Raw genomic sequence first — 14,931 nt, 5'->3', positions numbered from 1 at the left:
TGTTGTAAAAGATAGGATTTATCAATATATGCAGTAGATATGACCACTTTTTTGTCTAGGGACCCCCAGAAATATAAAGACAAATTACTAAAGTAAAAAGAAATTTGCATATTGTGGTTGAGGATAATATTGATATAGCACAAGTGGCTGAATATTATCAAAGAGTAACAAATAATTGCAATACAAAATTTTAAGGATAATGCGTGTAAGTACAAAAGAATAGTAAATACTCAGGAAATCTTTAAAAAGATACAAAATTGCCATAGGTAAAGATGTAAAGTTTCAGTTGGAGATGTTTTAAAAGAACTGAATAAATAAATACTGTGTATATGGACAGGAAGAAGAATAATACAGATCTCTGGTTTTACAAAATGAATACCATAAACTCATTCATGGAAATATCAATCAAAATATCAATATGGCTTTATACTGTTACTTGATTCTCAAGTATAGTTAGGAAAGTAAAATATAATTATAGTAAAACTCTTTTCAGGAGGACAAGAGATTGATGAGTATGTAATAAGGTCCTATACCTTGGTTTATTAGTTACATTTTTTGTTGCTTAGACAGCATATCTTACTTGCAAAATTGAAGGAGGAAAGGTTTATTTCAACTCACAGTGTAGAGATTTCAATCATAATCAGCTGGGCCCAAGGCAGGGCCTCATGGCACAGAAGCATCACATAGGAAAACAGTACATGGCATGGTAGGCAGAAGGCAGCAAACTGCAAAGCAGCAGCAGCAAGCATGCCTTGTTTCTGTGCCTTTATATCCATGTAGGCTAAAAGCCGATTGATTATTGCCACCTACACTCAGGGTGAGGCCTTCAGTTATTCACACATGCCCTTAATCCTGATATCACACACCCTAATCCAGCATCACACACCCTAGAGCCAGCCAACTCCTAAAAGTCCTACCTTTGAGCAAATGAGGCTTTAGGGGTGACATTTAGACCCAAGCCAAAGCATTTAGTAACAGTTTAGATTGTTTGGTAACTATTTTGCAGTGAGAAAACATTTTGAAGTTTTAATGAGTCACATGATCCTCCTGAATATTTTGTAGAAGAGGCAAAAATAGACACAACAATATCAGCTGAAAGTTCAGCAAGAGCTGATGATAAATTATAGAGGGAGAGTTGAAGACTGGTTAGATTTAATAAGTGACTTGAAAACTGATAGGCTAGTGGATATGATATATGAAGAAGGTAAAGAAAACAAGAGTAAATAGCCAGTTTTTGTTCTAAGCAATTGGGTGAGAAATAATGCTATTTTTTGAAATACTGAATCTTTTCTGGGGGCTAGATTTAGGGGAAGGATGCATATTTTTTATTGAGAATCCAGATAATTATAAAAGTCTGTTTGAACTAAATTTGAGACTTTATTGCAATAAATGACATTTGAAGACATACAACTAGGTAAGATTTCTCAGAAGGAATAGGGAAAGAGAGGGTAAGGATCAGGCCAGTATCTATGGTGACTTTAATAATTTAAAAGTCAAATAGAAAAAAGAAAGTCTTTGTCATTAGCCTTTTTCAAGGAGAGTCTTCTTTTTATTTTGTTTTCCTCATGCACTGTCAAAGTGTGAGGAGTTGGCAGTGATATTCATCAAAATCAAGGTTACCTCTTTCTTAGCTGTACAGGTAGACAGTATGATTCCAGCCCTTCTCTCCAGAAAGAACTGCCACCTCATAACATGTGTCTTTCAGAGTTTCTCTCTAGAGCACCACAGAGAATAGAAAAGTACTGAATAATCAGATTATTTAAAAACTCAATCCTTATACATTGTCCTGTCCAATTTTTCTACTCAAACAACATTGTCAAATTTCCAGTGACTTCATATCAACATAATTTTCCCACGAGGAAAGCCACATCTATGAAGTTTTAAAATCTAGAAGGATGTGAGTCTTCTTTTCATTCCCTCAAAACATTCTCTTAAGCACTCGTCCAACTGTAATTTCATCTCTTGGTGAATTATGATCAGAAAATCCCAAATCTATCCTCTATTTAATTTACTATTTCATTATACTTAACATGGTTTTAAATGGGATGATTTGTGCTCTCAATTAGCTGTGTCTAAAATATGCTTCTGTCGTAAAAAAATGATTCCTAGAATATCTTATTTTAGTTTTATACACTTTTTAATAGGATCCTAATCATAGAATGTTAAATGTGTACACTTCTTAGAAAATGAACTAACATCATTAAAATAGGATATGTATACACTTTAATTGCATTATCTAATTTTATTTAAAATATGTTTTGGGAATGATATTTAATTTAAAATTTTATTGTAGCATGATTTTTCTCTACTTTTACCCCAAATATCCTTATATATAAGAGTCTGTCTCAAAAACCTTAAACCTATAGAAAAATCAAACTTTTTTCTCTACGTATTCCTTATATGACTCAAGATTCGGATGTATCAAGTTTTTTAAAAATAATCTTTCTCACATCTTTTATGCAGTGGTTTATACAAAATATCACAGTTCTCTGCCCTTAGTTAAGTCTCCTTATTTCTCAGCCTATCAGATCTCCATATGCATAAGTTTAGAAAGGACAATGCCTGGTTTTTAATGTTTTCTCTTTCATTCAGAAGGATTTCAGAAAGGTGAAGAGAGACGGCCCTACCCACCCCACACCAACATTCACATCGTTAATATTGTATTAAGTTTTAGAACTTTTAATAAATAATTCAGTTTAATGAAAATCAGAAGCTTCCTAGCTTCAGAACACGTTTTGCTTACTCACCTAATGTTGATTTCCTTGATGACCAATTTCTTAAGAGAACTCCAATGACCCCAACACTACCAGGTCATTTACACACAATGTTAAATTTCTTGTAAAGTCACAGTTCTTTCTTCACTTGGGACTTTTATGATCACCAAGTATGCAATTATTGGAAAACCTCCTTCTCTTGGTTATCAGAACCTCCAGCATCAGCTAAGATATCTATGTCTTGTGGAAGAGAAAGCAAGTCTGCATCTATCCATCTGTCTTAGAAAGTAGCTCTGGTTTTGATTTATGGTGAAACAAAAAGCTTGGTTTCTGGAGGAAAACTAGGTAATGAAGAATATGTCTGAAACTTCTCTAGTCCTTAAACACTAGAGTATTGGAACTCAGGGAATGTGGCTGAGTGTATTGGGTACATGAATACTAGAAACAGTGAATGGTTAAGTGGAGTACCAAAGATCAACATAAACTGAGCACATTGAGGTGATTTACTAATAATTACAATTACTGAAGGAAATTATTATTGGACTTGTTAACAATTTGCAGCTAAGATGAAGTATAGTTATCCCCACCAGCTGAAAAATAAAACTTCCAGTTCTAGCGGAAATAAATAAATTTGAGTGTTGTTCTTCATGGTATGTGTTCTATGCTCGATGAAGATTACAATGAAAGGTCAATTTTGTATATTATTAACAGTCAGCTAATGCCATCTTAAGCTTCATAGTTTACAATGAACAGGTTATTTACTATGAAGAGGTAAGTAACTGAAAAAATAAATGATTGCTTTTAACCCAAGTATAAATGTGTTAAAAAAAGTAACTAGTATTGTTAATTAGACTAAAATTGTTCACAGTTTATCAGTCACAGTGCTAAAAAAAAATCACTTACTTGGTTTATACACCTCATTTTTCTTTTGAAAAGAGGCTTACAAAGAGTTAAAAATATAAAGTGAAAGGTGATAGTCATTTTATTCCCAAAGGGTGGGAAGTATTTGGGAATTTCATGATATATTCTAAAGAGAGAAAATGGTGACAAGAGATCCATTACTTGTGATATTTATTAGCTTATTACAAAACTTAATAGGGTTTGAAAATTACTTCCTTCATCCTGGTATAGAAAGTGCTCAAAGATTTCAGTATATATCTTAAGAAGTAACACTGGCATGTATAGAACGATTATTTGTGCATTTATTAAATTTGTATTTTAAAAAATTAATGTTGTTTCACAAGTGTTTAGTATAAAGTTATTGAAATAAAAAGTAGAAAGCAGAAATAAAGATAATGCAGCTGAATTCCTCACGGAAATATGTAAATTAATGCATTGCTCTTACATCTCTACTCATCTTTGTATTTTGTCTTATTATTCTCCTGTCATTTGGTCTTAAAATGACACTTGACTGCTTCTCCTCTAAGGGCTTTCAGTCTCTACTTACTTAGTACATCTTTACTTACTTAGTACATCTCTGTCTCTCTGTCTCTCTCTCCTGTCTTTCCCTCAGGTGTGTGTTTCTGTGAAAATGTCATTTTTTAAATCACATATATTTTAACAACACTGAGATTCCACCTCACCCCATAAAGAATGGCTGCTATCAAGAAATCAACCAAAAACAAATGTTGGTGGGGTTGTGTGTAGAAAGGAACCCTTCTCCATTGTTGGTGGGAGTGTAGACTGGGGCAAACACTGCGGAAATCAGTATGGAGATACCTCAAAGAACTAGGGCTACAGGTCCCATTTGACCCAGGTATTTCCCTGCTGTATATCTTTCCAAAAGAATCATACCACTGTGATATATGTGCACCCATGTTTACAGCAGCACAGTTCGTAATAGCTAAAGCTTGGAAACACCCCATGTGCCCATCAACTGGAAACTGGATAAGGAAGATGTGGTTTTTCTATCAAAGGGAGTACTACTCAGCCATAAAGAAAGATAAACTAGAGACATTTATAGCTAAATGGATGCACATTGAGGCCATACTCTTAAGTGCAATAAATAGCACACACATGTGTACATACCGAATAGTTTCTCTGGAGTGAGAAAATGAAAGTGTAAATAAGGATTAAAATGAATAATTGATAATGTGAAATAGGAAGAAAAGGTCCAAAGTGGTAGGGGCAGTGTGAGGGGTAGGGAAAAGGAAAGAAGGGAAAGAAAAAATGGAAACAAAGTCTTTGTAAATAGGGAAGGGTGGAAGGGTTGAAGGGGGAGCAGGGGAATGGGGAAAACAATAAGAACCAAGATACATCACGTAAAGGGAGAAATTCCCGATGATAAATGTAAATGTATTGTATACTTAAAAATGTACCAATAAAATAATTTAAGGAAAAAAATCATATATATTTTAGCAAGTTTCATTTTTCACTTAACAGTATTTGTATACATAAAGTATTACTTATAATATCACTAAAATTGAACAAATATAAACTATTCTAAGAAAAATGACTCTATTTTATATTAAAATCATATCAAAAGTTGCCAAAAATATATGAATACCTTTACACCTATGTTATAATATGCACATATTTTTCACAATACTTTCAGATAATTTAAATAATCAATTAAAATATGCAATTGTTAGTTACTGAATAATTCAAATAGAAATATATAGGATTGCACATTTTTGTAGCTTTAATGAGATATTTTCCTGATAGAAGGGTTGAGTATTTTTTTATATACTACTGTTTAATTTTCATCTTCCATAGATTGCTTTTTTAAATGGTGGAAGTTAAATCAAAACAAATTATATCTATCCTTAATTAAAGTTGATTTAATATCATAAGCCAAAATCATCAAGGTCATTGAGAGAAATAACTTTGGGATGTTGACTTAATGTTTGAGAATTCAAAAAACAGATCTACCTTTTAAAAATTGTTCTAAAGAAGAAGAAGAAGCCTGAAGAATATTTACAAAGAAACACAGCAACTGAAAAGAATAGAGTCACTAGACGGATTGAGTTAGAAGATCCTTCTGTCATATATTTTTGTATATTCTGGATCTTATAAAACAGTATTGGCTGTCTAACGACTTTCTTTCCCAAGAAATTTTGTTGTGATTGTGACTTCCAAAAATAAAATTAAATAGAATAGTAGTTCATTGTATTGTAAGTCAAATTTTCAAAGCTATTTGTGTTAGATAATTGTATTTATCCACTGATATTCATGATATGTGAATTTTCATACTAAAATATATTTACCCATATTTATAGCATATACTGATATCATCCATGAGTCTGTTGTAGTTTCCTTACAGATTCTAAAATACAGTCATGATACTGGGTCATTTCTCTGCTAATCCTTTTTTAACTTCAATCATTGCAAATAGTTTATTTCTGTGTGTGATTTGTCTTTTTCCTTTGGCCATACAATCATTTACTAATTGGAAGATTTTCATGTTCATATAGTCTACCATTTCTTTTCATTATATTTAATGTTTCTGTGAGTGAATATATTCTGTGTATATGTTTTAATGAATTATTCTGTACTGTTAGGTCATATAAACATTCTCTCATATTAACATTAAATAAAGTTTTAAGGATTTGATTTTCAATGATAAGTGTTGAATCTACTACAAAATGACTTAGGCTGATGAGTGGAATAAAGATCTCAGTTTTTAAAAAATTCTATCTGCATAGTCATTTTATTTCTGTATAATTTACAGAAAAACTTGGCCCTTTTCAATTGTATTATTTAGTTTCCCATCACTGGGACACGATATCTGGCTTCTGCAACATAAAGGAGGACAGACTTATTTGGTTCACTATTTCCAGTGGGTTCAGTCCAAAGTTGACTGGTTCCAAGGGAGAAGGACATGGTGGAAGGACACATAGGAATAAAGCTACACATTTTGTGGCATCCAGAAAGTGAGAGAGAAGGGAAGAGCAAAGAACAAGAATACATCGTTTTATTTCACACCAACAGTGACCCTCTTCCAACCAGGCCCCACCTCCTGGTAGGATACTCAGCTACTGAACTTATCAGTGGGTAAATTCACTGATATAGTACCGTCACAATCCTACTACATTCTAAACATGAGATTTTAGGAGACATTTTGGATCTAAACAATGACATTCTATCCCTGGCCACCAAAAGATTAATGTCCATCACTTTGCACAAAATCCATTTAGTCCATCTCCATGAGTTAGTTGCCAACCATTTAACAGTATACTTAGTTGTGAGTCTACGTAAAAGTTAAAAAAAAAAAAAAGTTCCAATTTAAAATGGTGGAGTGCAAAATGTTATATTCCGAAGGGCGGAAATAGGAGGAAAAAAAGGAATCAGACCAAAGCAAGAATAAAACCTAGCAGGACAAACATTAAATCCCACAGGTCCATGTCCAGCACTGAGGGCATGTATTAGTGTGCTGTTACTCTTAGTTCCCAAGGGCTTAAGTAGCCTTGACCCTATGACCTTGCTGGTTCCAGGCCACTGGCCTCCCACTTGGGCTGGCTCACTCACTGCAGACGATCCACATTCTTGGTATCTCAAACTTACTGGGCTTTTTGCTATATTTTTGGCTTCACTGTATCAGTTTCATGCATCGTCTTCTTAGGAGTACACTGCCTGACCTCCAAGGCCTTACTCTGAAATCTGAGTGCAAGCTGACCTTGTCCTTTAATTCTTGCATTCTTTATGCATGTAAAACTTATAACATATAGATGATGCCAAGGTATGCTGCCAGCTTGAGCAGTAGACATATCCATTTGAACCATAACTGCAAAGGCTTCTGAGTTGCCTGCATGGCTGAATATATTGAACTGAATCCTTGGATCCAATTTCCAAGGTGGCATTTCCTCTTCAGGCACTGTTGTCAAGCCTGTGAGGTTCTATTTGTTTCCTGAGATGCATTCAAACCATTTTTCCTATTATTCTAACACAAAGTACTTTGCTTCTTTTAATGCTAATGTTTTCAACCACCATGCTATCATTTGACCTAAGTTTGCAAGTGCTTTTTTTCTGATGAAACTGCAAACTTTTGGTATCTGCTTTTTGCTACTGATTCTTATTGTAGACTGGCTAAAATAAGCTAGTAGTACCCATCAGACAGCCTGAACATTGAACTGTGTTATATTTCCTTTACCAGATTAGTCTATCCCCCTAATCTCAATCTCTTACAAAGTCTCAAAACATGGACAAAATAAAGACAAGTGTTTCTGCACACGACCACTGATCAAACTGCCAGTGAAACTTTTATTCCTCTTGAAGCTGACCTTTACTGTCTGCATTCCTATCAGCATTCTAATCTGCAGAGCTCCAACCACAGTCTTACATTAGGCTCAGGCTACATAATCTAGTGCTTCTGTAGCTAGCATCTCCCAACCTTTCCAAACTCTTCCCACAAAACCAGTTCTAAAAACTTGTAAACCACATGCTCAGGCACAATCACAGTAATGACTCCACTCCTCTGGACCTTAAATTATGTTCCCCTTGTTTGCTGGGACATAATACGTGATACCCACAACTTGAAGAAGGAATGGCTTATTATGCTTGTAGTTTTCATTAGGTTCAGTCGAATGTTGGCTGGCTCCAAGACAGAAACACAGGATAGAAAGGCATGGTAGAGGAAATTTACTTATCCTATGGCAGCCAAGAAGCAGAGAGAAAAGATTGGACCTGGATATTAAAACATTCCCTTGTAGTTCCTGTTCCCAGTGTCTCACCTTCAACAAGACCCCAACTCCAAACAACACATTCAGGAATGGAAATTACCAATGGATGAATCTACTGATAAATGTAGCACCCACTCACTTTTCAAACATATGACTATGGCTGGGGATGTTGCTCAGAGGTTCCACCACCTGCCTCCCAAGTGCAAGGACCCGAGTTTGATCACCGGTACCCGAACATGTGACTTTTGGAGGGCATTTTATATTTAAGCCATAACACCCATAGATTGTGTGATACTAACTTGGTAATAATGATTTTTCATATATATGAAATATATATATTTATAATATATATTTATATTATATATTTATTTATAATATATATTTATATTATATATTTATTTATAATATATATTTTATATATGTTTTATATATTTATATATATATATGGGACTATATGGTCCCATTTTACAAAACAATTATTTGCAATTATTGAAGTTAATTGCTAATTAAATGTGCCAAATAATATTGTCTATTTTTGTCATTGTGCTTTTTAAATCAGGTCTCATGGGTGGAAAACTATTTTGTTTCTTTCTTCTCTTCCTTCTCCTTCACTTTTGTTTTCATCTTCTTTCTCTTCTCTCTCTCCCTAGACCTTGCCCTCTCTCAGAAATACCCTGATTTTACCTTCTTCTTGTGGAATTGTTATATTTAACCTTTTTCTTTTTATTGTATAGTTTTATTACTATGTTTTTGGTGCATAGAAAATTATATTCATCTTCTTTATAGTCATAGCTCCACATCAGTTTAATCCATTGCTTCTGAAAAAAATCACCTTTTCAAATATTGCAACTTTTAGTTTCTGCTATTCTATTCTGGATGAATAGAATTCTGTAGTGACACCTCCATCTCTCCTAGATGTGTCCCCAGTTTCAGTCCTGCATAGCGAACTGTCTGTAATTTTTTTTACAGTTCACCAGTTCTAACCATAATAATGTGAAATATTGACAATATTTTTGTTTTTTATTTCAATGACCCCATTAAATATTAATTGGCTTTTACTGGGGTATTTTTCAAATCCTCACACATTCTATTTTTTATGATTTACTGTTCTCAATTTTTAAAATCCTTTATTTCTCCAAACATCTGCAACTTCACTAGCTTTTACTTATTTTATAATATCCCAGTGGTTCCAATTTTTGTGTTTTGACTTAATAATTCCGATTCTTTGTAGTAGTATGATTTCAATTCTTTGTGTGCTTATATATACTGAAAATCTTTCTTTCCCTCTCCACATTCCCCTCACCTTGCTCTTCTCTCTTTTCTTACTTTCCTCTCTTTTTTCCTACTCTTTACCCTCTCTCCTCTTCTCTTCCTCCTTTCACTCTTTTCTTCCTTCTTGTGATCCCCAAAAGTTTTTCTCTGGACCTCTTCTGTCTCTTTTCCCCAGAATAAATTGCATCTTTTCAGCATCTGCTCAGGGGCAGAGATGTGGGATTTCAGTCTTTCTCAAGTCAAAAGTTTGGCTCCAACCCTGGTAAGCTGTAGTAATTTTATAAACTTTTTCTTGATTGGATCCCATACTAATCCATTCCATGGCTTATGAACAGAAATCCACGCAAGACACAGCTTTAACTCTGCCTTCCTCATTGCTTTTCCTAACTTGTTGCCTTTCTGTTCTAGTCTGCTCTGTAAAAAAAAGAAAACTATTTTGTTTTTTCATATGTTCTCAAATTTATCTTATATACTTTCTAAGTTCTGGGATGGGAATTGGTGCAAAGTAGCTGATGAGAAGCTCAAAATATGAATTTAAGATATTTTACATTCTATAAATCCAGAAAAACCCTTTAAATATATTGACCAAGTCATTTCTTCCATAGTATTATTTTAAGTACTTGAAGTGACACTTTCTACATAAAAAATAATAAACATTTTTTGCCATGTGTGTTTTTTTTTGTCTGTACGTTATTTTAGGTGCTTTTTTAAAGCCATGTGAATTATGTTTTTTGGGGGAGATTTTTGGTGGGTTTTTTTTGATACTGGGGATCAAACTCAGGACCTTGCACTTATGAAGCAGGCAGCGGCACCACTGAGCTAAATCCGCCAGCCCTATTATGTTCTTTTTAAATGGTTTTAATTTCACATATCAAGTTTAGCATTCACATTTTGGTTCCATTATTTACAAACAAAGAAACAAATAAAGAAAAATAACCTTTATCCCCAGTGATAATAAAAAGGAACACAATAATCAACTAAGATTTTTACCACTTTGTTTATTTAAATATACATGAGCTCTGAAATTCAGTTGATTAGAGTGACATAAACATCTAAATCTCATGAAAGCCAATGTGTCTACCAAAATTATTTATCAAATAAACCACATTTCACTCCTCTTGTTTATATTGCCACTTTCTTACATGCTAAGTTGGCACAACTATTGGTTGTTTTTCTGTAATTTAGTATTGTATATTGATCTGTCTATTTGTGTATCATGAAGTTTTATGTGATACAGATTTATGATTATTTAAATATTTTAAAGCACTGGTTTTTTTTGTTATGCTTCTTTAGTTTTTTTTTCTGTTTAGATCCCAAAGCTTAGACTTTTACATTATATTTTTAGATTTAGATTAATTTTTTTTACATATTTTTCCTCCATATGTATTTTGCGATGTTGTTAAATCAAAATAAGAAGGTGGCTGTTAGTATGGAGTTGATTCTATACTTTGAGCTTTTAAGTAAACACTCCTGAACTTAGAAATATTTCTTGTAATTGACTTGAAAGAGCAATCAAAAAAAGAGTTTTACCCAACTAGCCAATTGATTATGAGGATAGTGATTTTCCCTTAGGCCCTGTCCAACTAAGGCAAATGCTTAGCTGGAAAGCAATCAAGTAATCTCTTACTTTATCATTTTGTTCAGCTGATAAGAACTCACTGCTTATGTTGATGGGCAAAACTCTCTGAATCTTTTCTGGTTATGGTTATTGTCCAATTAATAAATTGTTCTTTGTTCAAAAGAACTCTGAAATTTGTTTTGTCTAAAGTGGCTTTTTAATTATTCATGAACTCTTCTCCCATTTACTTAACAATGGAAGAATAGATAATTTGACTATACTTATAAAAATGACAGATCTCTATGATTTCAAGACATTCTTTTTTGTGTGTGTCAGTCATTCTATAAGATCTCTAGTCAACTCTTCTTGATAAGTTAGTGACTATAGAATGATATTTATTACAAGGGGTTCTACTTCTTCTTTTATAACTTCTAAACAGTTGTAATTCACATATAAGAAAATCATTGATCTTTATCATTTGTTTAGTTGCCAGTATTATCAATTCATTTTCTTATATTTATATTTAAAAAATGTTTCTGCTAATAGAAAAGTGCCTTTGTATAATTTCAAAATAATTCTAAACATGCCTGCTATTTTACAGTCTTATTTGATTCTCTTTTTTTACTTTAATATCTATTACTTTCCAAATAGTCCAAATCACATAGCTATCAAGGACAATCACATTTTATTTTTACTGCAATGGAAACGTTTCAACATTTCACAGTTAAGCATGAAGGAGTATTGACCTTTGAATTTTATTAAAAGGCTTCTTATTTCTATTGAGATGCTTATATTATAGATTCTACTAATAGAATATCTTTCTTATGGTTTTGAATTAAACTTTCATTGGCCATGGTATATTACTCTATTATCAGATTTAGTGAGTAAACAGATTGTTTTTTGCTTGATGTTCAAAAAAAGATTGGTGCTTGGCTTTCTATTTTTGTGTCACTTCTGTAAGATGTTGTTATTGTATTTATGAGAATACACCTTTTATAAATATTATCTCTGCTCCTCTATGTAGATGTAGACTTTCTTTTGGAAATGATTTTATCCAGAATTAAATGATATGAAATTGAGAATTTCTGATTTTATAATTATCATACTATAATTCCCAGTAAAATTAGGATTTAATGTTAAGCAAAGTGCTGCATTGACAAACTTTATTTACTCAGCTATTCAATAAATAAATATTTATTATGAATATTCCATGCACCAAATATTGTTTGAGGATCTGGGAATAGGATGAAATAGTCCTTTCATGCAGACAAAGTTTCTACATTCATGAAGCTTCCATTCTAGTGAGGAACAAACGTAGTTACCAAGTTAACCAATCTCACTGTATAGAAGCTGTTCAGATACAAAGTAAGGCAAGGTGAATGAAAGTGAATGGAAGCTTAAAAATGAAGGATAACATCCACTAAACTGTTCAGGAGAGGCCTCCAGAGACCACACGTGAGCCAATCTTTACAAGGCACAAAAGTAAATCACTAAAATTATATTTTAGGAAAACAAAATGGACAAAGAGGGCACTTACAATTATCTGTTCTTGCAGTTGTTTGGTACGTTCAATAAATTTTAAATTCATTTGGTACTAAATATAATAAAAAAGAAGGAAAATTATTTTTGTAAGACAGAAATAAATATTTTTTTATATTCATACCAGAATCTGAGTATATAAAGAGCAGAATCCCTCAGAGTGATTCCCTTGGCAGAGATTACACATACTTCAACAATGTAACTATGACTCAATATATGTAGGCACTCATCTCTGGATATTACTTTCACAGTTTATGAGATATAAGAAATTCTCTCTCACTGTTTTGTATTCATGCAACATTGGGGCTGCACTTTAGCTTGACAACAAAGTTAATTTGATAGACTTGGCTCTAAGTGGCTAATTTGAGATTCTCACAAATGTTAGTGGTGTTGCAGCCAAACAATAGTATAGTACTTTACATAATTGTTCAACCATCACAGCATGAAATGAAATGCTCTTTCTAGGTATCAAAAGAATAACTTCAAAACCTTTTAGGAATACCCCAGTGAAGTCCCCCTAAATAATAATAATAATTCTAGTTGTCAAGCTCATCAAAGAAAGAGTTTGTGTTTTCTTACTAATTTGTTAACTCTTTCTTAAATTCCTCTTCATTTGATTCTCAGAAGATTTAGTTTCAAAGAAGGAATTTTTCTTATGGCTTGTTTAATGAAAGTTGAAAAATAAGTTCAGAAGTTACTGGACCCTGCAGAGTGAGCTATATTTTAGCTCATTGCATGTTAATATATGAATAAGTACTTATTAAAATTTCAAATAAAGCAAGGTAAAACTCATACAGGGAGTTCTACTTGCAAGTAGCATAATATAGTGAATTCCTTTGCAAGGAGAGGCATCTTAAGTGAGCCAATATCTAAAGAACATTTGTCCGGGCTTGTTCTAGAATTTGTGATACATGCCCTCAAGAGGCTTTCTTATATTCTAGTGTCTTCATATTCTCACGTTGCCTTATCTCCCCTGTTGATTATCTCCAGCCACTTTTCAAATCTGTCCAATCTCATTCTAGTTCTCTGCCTAATATTATTTCAACTTTCTGATATGGATTGGATGCTTCATTGAAGGACACTAAATATATAAATGATTGCAGAGTTCTCATTTTCTTACACATCTATTGATTAGAGTTAGATTTTAATATAGAGAAATGTTTTCCACAATGCATAGAGTATTACAATTGTCTATCTGTTGTTCCAGGTATTCTTATTCATTTTTGTACTATTGAAGATTCTACTGAGGCAAGAAATGCTATCGAATCATAGATTTATCCAAACACTCACAGGAAATGACCTTCACATAAGCTGTCAGCCAAAGGGTTCTAATGGGAGAGATTCTGTTGACTTTTCCTTTTGAGTAGAGTGAGAAGAAAGAGGAAACAGAACTGAGAAGTATCTTCTGAGCCAAGCAGGCATAGAAGGCAAGATTCCATGAGTCCATGACCTCTTCTCATTTAAGTTTCCCTGGAACAGCATCAAATTCTATCCATTTGCAAGAGTCATCATTAAGAGTTAGTTTGTTATGGCAGCAAGTTGCCTCATTGTGATATTTCTTTTTAATTGATTTTTGCCTAGTAAATGTAGATGTTAGAGGTACTAAATCAGGTACTAAAATTTTGTCAGTAATGGTGATAATTAATAGCTTAGTTCATCTGTCCTAAAATAAGATTAATAAAATATTGGATTATTTTTAGCAATAGGATCATTCTCATCCGAACATCCATCCATTCAGCTGTTGATTTTTTTCTTTAAAATTTGAGTCCCTATCATGAACTAGACATTATGTTCCCTTCAGAATTTATTGTTCCAGAGTTTGGCTTACAGATTACTAACATAAACAATCCAAATTTGTATGTATACTTTTATGTATAACTTGTAAATAAATGAATTTTCTACATCATTCAATATATATTCACATTTTGTATAAACTTCCACAACCCATTTTTTAAAATGGTCATGAACTTAAATATTTTAAAATTTGTTCTGACATTTATACTGGGTATCTGCACATGAAGACCATTTCTCTAAAATTATCACTCACTACTATTGCAAGCTATACACTGAGACATATTTATATAGGGAGTGTTTTAAAAATATATCTTTTTTATCTGCTTTGAACCTCTCTCCCTCCCTCTCTCTCCCTCTCTCTCCCTCCCTCTTTCTCCCTCTTTCTCCCTCTTTCTCCCTCTTTCTCCCTCTCTCTCTCTCCCCCCTCCCTCCCTCT

This window comes from Heterocephalus glaber, unplaced genomic scaffold (genome assembly GCF_053883595.1).
Source record: "Heterocephalus glaber isolate CG9 unplaced genomic scaffold, H.glaber_assembly_v1.0 deba00000071, whole genome shotgun sequence".
Classification (NCBI taxonomy): Eukaryota; Metazoa; Chordata; class Mammalia; order Rodentia; family Bathyergidae; genus Heterocephalus; species Heterocephalus glaber.
Note: the sequence above shows the minus strand (reverse complement) of the source record.